Genomic DNA, 7640 nt, shown 5'->3' with positions numbered 1-7640 from the left:
AAAACGACATATCGTTTCAGTGAAAATTACAAGAAATACAACTTTAAGAAAGAAATATGCAAAACCTTTTTATTGGCGTAAACCATCTATGTACAATTTGATACAATTATTATGTTGCGAAAATATAAGTGATCTACGTATATCAGCAAAATCTATATTTGAGGCCATGAAAATACGATCCCGCCTCCAATAATTTCAGTATAGTTATTTTAGTGTTGTATACATAACCTGTAAGTTATGTAGCCTTTATATAATACACATTTTTGATTTCAATGTATAGTACAATTGTAACTTGTCTGTGATATTGTACTAATTACTATGTGAGTGTATATATATGTATATGTGCGTATTTTGCACCATTCCAATAAGTTGTAAACTTAAGGAAAATAAAGAATTGAATTGAAACACTGTCCGCCCATCCGTCCACCCTACGGGAGCCTGAGGGACCACATGGACCTGGCACGATTTTTTAAACTAACAGTATACATATATACATGTATATATTATAGTATCAAGGGTATGAACGTCGGTCGATACTATATATGTATACTGTTGGTTAAAAAATTTCGAGCCAGGTCCCTTTGTGAGGGACGGGATATAAAGTGTCAATTTGGCTGTTTCCATGACTCCTTCTTCCCTGAAACTAAGTTTGGTTTGGTTTTATTAGTTTAACGTCCTATTAACAGTCAATGTCATTTATATATAAGGAAGTGCCAGATTTGTTGTTGGAGGAAAGCCGGAGTACCGGGAGAAAAACTACCGTCAGCGATCAGTACCTGGCAAATGCACACATGGTATTCGAACTTGGAACTCAGAGATGGAGCGCTTATGGTAATATGTCGGGACATCTTAACCATTAGGCCACCGGGACACACACAAAAATTAGCCTTTGGATAATTGTAGCATCCTTGAAGTGTGGAGATTCAAAATTATACTTAAATTGTGAGGTCGACCCCTGTATTTTCATGAACCGTTACACAAACCGACAATTAGTATATTATTTAAGCAAATAACAGACTTAATTTATGTTTATCTTTTTTTATAATCTTTTTATGTTTAGCTACATATTGAACAATGATCAATCGTGACAAAAAACGCAATCGGGAACCAACAGCAGAAGTCTGTCATCACCACAAAGAATGGAGTTGTCGATACGCTTCTCTCTCTTTGATGATTCTGAGACAAGGTGATGTTGCGACCACTTTTCCTCAAACTTTTACAAATTCAAATTTGTCCTAGGATTATAGCCAACTGCAAACAAGAAACTGTTGATGCAAACGGATATGGCAAAGGAGTACTCAGTACCTGGTCGTTCACTTTCCGTATTTGGTAGTGTCAGACACACGCCTGATTGGGAGTAGGATTCACCATTGAAGTATGACTATGTTATCACAATTGGGATTACGGCAAGAATTATTGACACAATACACAATGCCATGGAGGCAATCACAGCTAACCTCCAGGATTTGTTCTCCCGAGACAGACGAGACAGCGGGAACATAACAACAATAAGCCTGTCTATCGTCAGCAGTAAGATACAGTCGACATTACACCTGCTGTGGTACATAAAATACTGTTTCTCCATTTCTGGTCATTCCAGGAGTACACACCTTTATAATACACATAAATTACACCTATTATGAACATTTAGAATTCATCCAAATTCAGAGTAAAGAGTGATTTTTTTCATGTTTTCCCTATCCAGGAACAATCTATAAACTATGACAATTATATTTCAAATAAAAGCAGAGATTCCAATCATCCAAAGACAAACTCTGAGAACAGTAGAACCAATCAAGGCAGAGCATGAGGATATGACATCAACTTCAGATTTACAGTTTAGAAAGAAACATTCCGAAAATTTTGTTTTAATGCAGTTATTGTCCGATACTAATGTTGGCTTTACGCAACACATGAATGGGGTGTTCGTGAATAAAGTTCTTAAATTTTCTAATCTTTCAAACATACGTTCCTTTACTATCATTTTATTACCCACGATACTCAACCACCATAACATACTTGGTAGAGCTGGTAAATGTATTATTTGTCTTATAGCTCTAGTCCCAACAATTGGTGTTTAAACGTGTATATATGTATCTCATTAACATAAAATATAATGTAAAATAATTTATTTTGCTTTTGGTGCATGCGCAGTCAGAACTCCATTTTATATAGAACATAGTGCCAAAGAATTTTTTCGGGATGCAATTAATTATTTCTAATATTTTTATCTTGAAGTAAAATTAGAAGCTCAAACTTTCCAATGGTGGTAATGGTGTAAAGTAAGTAACTAGTGTAATTGAAGAAAAATACCAAAACGTCTGATCCTGTTTTTGACAGTGAAAAAATACCATTTAGTCCAGGTGCCAAATTGTGATTTTCCACCTAACCTTAAAAAATAGTTCGCATAAAATGTTTTTGCACAGAAATGTTCTTTAACATGTCCTCCATCAGAAACTGGATGATGCCACCGTGGCATCATTGGGGAAATTGAAATATTCAAGATGGCGGACAAGATGGTTGACGACTGCAACATTGATATATTTTCATCCTAATTTGATATTCATGCTATAAAATCATCAATTATTTATGCACTTCGATCAAATTTTGTGTACATATTCGTCATACCGTCCTTGAACAGAATTCTTAAAGAGACAATTCACTCAGGCAAATTCTTTTACATAACCAATAAGCAAACTATAGCATAAATGCATTGTTCTACATTTCTTATGAAACATATAACGTAAAACATTTACAAATTCCACAACATTGTTAAGTATTTTAATTAATATCGTTGAAATATCAAATCGTTGATCAATACGATTAAGCAGGTACAATATTAACTCTGTACCCATACCCGAGCCAAAGTCACGCACGTTAAACAAATGAACTCCATAACCACTGAGAAGGTGATAAAATGATTTTTAGGAAATACAATTCACCTAATAAGTTAAACACACACTGTCAGAGCGATTTGTGCAGTTCAGCCAAAAGTATGAAATTAAAAGTGTTACGACAACAGTGTTTTTATCGAAAACTGGATCGTCTCTAAAACGCTTATAGGTGTCACTTGGCTTCTATGCAAACGTTCCAGTGAGCGTGATGTGCGCAAGTGTCGTGTGCAAAAAAAAACATGTGCAGGAAGTAGGCCTACTTTGATGTTGTAAGTGTTTACATCGATTTTCATTCACCATCATGGTTTTATTAAAAACAAACAAAATAAATCTAATTCAAAGTAATTATTCTTTGTGTTGAATGAGTGTTTCCTGAAAGATATGAATATTTGTTATGGAATCCAGACGAAGTATGACTAATTCATGGCGTCGATGTACGACTGAAACAGCTACAAAATTGTACGGTTATCCGGTTACGGTTCGGTTAATCCGATCCGGTTAACCGGTTGGCATTTTTACTAACCGTTCCAGCACTACTTTACGAGCAAGGGACAGGGTTCGGCATACAAGAAGTTCGACCACAGTGTGTAATGGCGGACAGCGAGCAAGTTTGAATATTTCACACACGTGTCACCACCATAGGCGTTTCAGGCATATCACAGTAACACTGACTGATGTAATTTCCATTAGAAGTTGTTTTATCTGATATATATACAAATTTTAATGTTCTCTTAGACTGAATTGTCCCTTTAATAAAATAAAGTTACCTCTTGTAATTAATTATTAATTAAAAAGTTAATTACCATAATCTTCAAACCGGTTATTGTATGATAAAATTTGCTTTGTTTTATTAGTAATTACATGTAGATTGGTATTTTGTGTGATTTTCATCAAGACAATATTTTACATTTAGCTAGTTTCGGTGTCTATAGCGTTTAAATTCTATCTTTTTCTACCCTTTTGTTCCTAACGTCTTCCTTGACACCACCTCACTTTTGGCCGCCTTGAGTTGATCGTTTAGAAAGGCTCTGGGAACTGTTACTTCCATGAGACACGACTCTTTACTGTAAACGTACTTATTTTAGCGGTATTGAACCATCGAACTGCGCTATTTTATATCCGCGCCGATAAATAATAATTTACAGATGTTCGCCTTACGCTACAATAAGTGTTTTTTTACAGAACATATGAACATTGTTTCTGCTCTTGTTTAGCATTCAACAGAAAGAGAGCGAGACGACTACTATACATGTAGCCGATGTCAGTATATATGACCGACTGTGATGTTCTCCCAGTGTATTAGGCAACTAGTTTCAGTGAGAATGCATTAATATGTTTCCACCATTAAAAAGACACTCTTGATCATATCACAGCCACCCGAACCAAGTGCATCCCACAAAGCAACACATGTAGGGTAGACCGTTCTAAAAATGACATTTTCTGTGAAAAGGGCATTATACGTAATTAGCCAACCAACACTTTTAATGTTTACAGATCTTCTTCTACCCAAAATGGAATTACCCATTCAGCAGTCATTTTGAAAGATATAGTAATAAGCTCCATGTGATCTTATTTGCATAGCAATATAACTAAATATACTAATTGACATCAATTGATCACTTGCTTTTCAATTAATTATCCCAACTTCCAGCATTTTCCCTTTCATTTCTACGCGTTTTTGATCCTTTACATATGCTTTTACATATGCTGCCCAGCAAAAGGCGACTAAATTTGAGACTTTGCTTCTTTGCCAACACACCGAGAAGGTAGGCGACTAAATTTGCATCCTATACCAATAAGCACTACAGTATAAATAAATCTCGCCACACATTTGACGTCACACGTGGCACGCTTTCCAGTCATCGCTCATATTTTAGCGTTCTGCCGAACAGCATGGATACATTTTTGTAGATCCGGCCTTCGGCTGCCACTTGCCGAAGGATAAATTGCGCTCCGTTGTGCTGTATAGTTTAATATTTGTCTACTTTGTCCCGCATTACTTTTCGTATCCCATTATGTAATCGTGTTCGTTTTGTATGTCTTGATAAAGTGGCAGACCGCCTCGAAAATTTGACAATTTTATTTTGTCCACACGGTTGGAATGACTTCCTTGTCCCATATATATATATAACATAAATAAAATACAAATTTACCTGACTTTGATGGGTCAAGTGGAGTTGTATAATATGATAGTATGATATCCTTTGAATTAAGTTTTTTTTTTTTAACATTTTTCTTTCATATTTTGGTTTGATATCAGAACTGGAATAAGCAAAAATGGAAAACATTGTGGAATGTCCTCAATTAAGTGATTGCAGTACATGTTCAACCATGCTGTCCTCCAAGGATATACTGAGGTCTTCCTCGTCAAAAAGACTGTCTCTTGATTCTGATTGAGACATGGTACAGACCAGTGGGACAAAATAATTTGTTTTCCATCGCCATATCACTTCGTGTTGACGTCCACAAGAACAGAGCAGTTTTGGTGCCATTTTCCCTGTTTACAATCTTCCTGGGAATTATTGTGCGATTAAGTACGCATCTGGGAAGAGCCGCACCACATTTGGGATACAGAGAAAGAATATTGCCATTCAACATTGATGATGTTTGCCAAATGCCCATGTAAGATCCACCTGCCCTTACATTCATAGCCTCCAATTAAAAAAATCTTCTTGCTACAAGTGGTGTTATTTTCCCCCTGGTGTGTGTATATTTCGGAGAACATTGTGTATGAATTAAGCTGATGTTTAGCTTCATTTGTAGGTGCTTACAGCACTCACATTGGAATCAACCCCTAACGATGGATATGTTTGGGTTAACTCTTCATTTAAAGATAACACTTCATTTGTAATATGTCAAAGTCCTCAGCAGTCTGCAAGTCAAGCAGTTTTTTTTTCTAAAATATTTCTCCTGGCTTTCATTCATCATCTGTTTGAAGAACATATTCATCTGGGTTTCCATCCTGTTCTTCATTTCTGGTATTGATTCCATCTTCTGTATGAGGCATCTGGGATTGATCTGGGTTTCCATCCCGTTCTTGTTTTCGTCTTTTCGCATATTTCTTTCCCTTTGTCACTTTCCTTCCTCTTTTGGTTTTGATTCGATCTTCTTTTTGGGGAACAGAGTCATCTTGGTTTCCATTTTCTTCTTGTTTTACTGTTCGTGAATTTTTCAAACTTTGTTTTGATTCCCTTCCTTGCCTGCAGGTAGGGCGTTAGAATTGTACCTGCTGCCCCTATTGCATGATCGTAAAAGGCGATTAAATTTAGGATCTTATCTTTTCTCTTCTTCCTAACTGACTTTATCTTTCCTAATGCCTCCCTTGGCACCGCCTCACTTTTGGCCTTGAGTTGAGCGTTCGCCCCTGTGAGGAAGGCTCTGGGTTCTGTCCCCTGGCCGAGACACACCAAAGTCTATAAAAGTGGTAGTTTCTGCTCCTGCTTAGCGTTAAGCATACAGGGAGTGGGACGACTGGTTCGCCCGTTGTCAGTATAATGTGACCGGGTGGGGTGTGTTGCTTGGTGTCTTCGGCGGCATGCTTCAGTGATATAGCACTATAAAAAGGGCAACAGTTCCACTATACAAGAAGACACAACACTAACATACCGCAGTCTCCCAAAACACGCACCTCGCACAACATACACGCAACACACCGCATACATGGGAGGCCGTCCTTACATAACCATAGCTGTTAATAGGACGTTAATAAATCAAACAAACAAACAAACAAACTCTTCCTTGCATTTTCTTTGTAGATGGCTGTTTTAAAACATTGTGTGTTTCCCAATGGTCGACAAAAAACTGGTTTTGGCATTCCCCATCGTTCAAACATCCTCTGCAGAAGCAGCTTAGTTTTCTCACTTTAACGAGTCCTGGTCTCACTGACCTTACGGAATGGAGTTGTTGTGTTCCTTTGATTGTCCTCAGATCTGGCGTGGTTTCTCTTTTGACCCTTTCTTCAAAGAAAAATACTCTCTTTTTATGTTCACACTGTTCGATGTTGTCAATCGTCATATTTCCCTTTCAGAAGTTGTAGAAATCTTGTGCCTTGCCGACTTCTAACATAAAGCTCTGCAGCTTTCTTTACTACTCCCCCAAGAGCATCGCAAGGGCCTTTACCATGTATTTACAGTCAGTGGTGAATTGATAGTATAAACCCCGTTGATGTCAACCAAAGGCTGCTCAACTTTATTTCTCGATAGATTGAGTATGTCACGCGCAATTTTTGGAGCCGCGTGGATGAATTTATGATGGTCTTAATCAGAAACTTTTGGTGTTTTCAGTACCGAACGTATGTTCGATGATCATGTATCAAAATAGGTTTGAACACATAAACATGTACGTGTGTAAATACAAATGTAGAAAAGTTATATTGTTTGTGTTACTACCGTACCTCTTTGAGCAATGCTTCCGTGCGTATGATAAATAGACAATGTTGTACAATGTTACTGTTTTGCACATTCCGATGACGTCACAATGTTTACATGTTGTATGTCGCCGAGTCTGTGTTGTTCGCTACAACATGTAGATCTACATCCTATTTGTATTTTTAACATCTTTGGTTGTGGGCAAATGGATAAGATATGTCTGGACAACATCAGTCTTTGAGTTTAACCAAAACGACCTAGCACGACAATGCATTTTTGTTCACCTCGGGGGACAGACAAGTCTATCTACTGTGAATGTACGTTTGGGTGTTTCGAAATATCAATGAAACGGAATCCTACAATTGTAGCTTTACAATAC

At 37.1% G+C, this 7640-nt stretch overlaps 1 pseudogene; it reads right to left on the bottom strand.

Annotated features, from left to right (window-relative positions):
- Window positions 1–1056: 1056 nt before the first annotated feature.
- Window positions 1057–1915, bottom strand: LOC138308722 (G-protein coupled receptor GRL101-like; annotated as a pseudogene).
- Between the last annotated feature and the right edge of the window lie 5725 nt (window positions 1916–7640).

The sequence above is a fragment of the Argopecten irradians genome, chromosome 15, assembly GCF_041381155.1.
Source record: "Argopecten irradians isolate NY chromosome 15, Ai_NY, whole genome shotgun sequence".
In the NCBI taxonomy this organism is placed as follows: Eukaryota; Metazoa; Mollusca; class Bivalvia; order Pectinida; family Pectinidae; genus Argopecten; species Argopecten irradians.
Note: the sequence above shows the minus strand (reverse complement) of the source record. Positions and strands in the feature narration are given on the sequence as shown.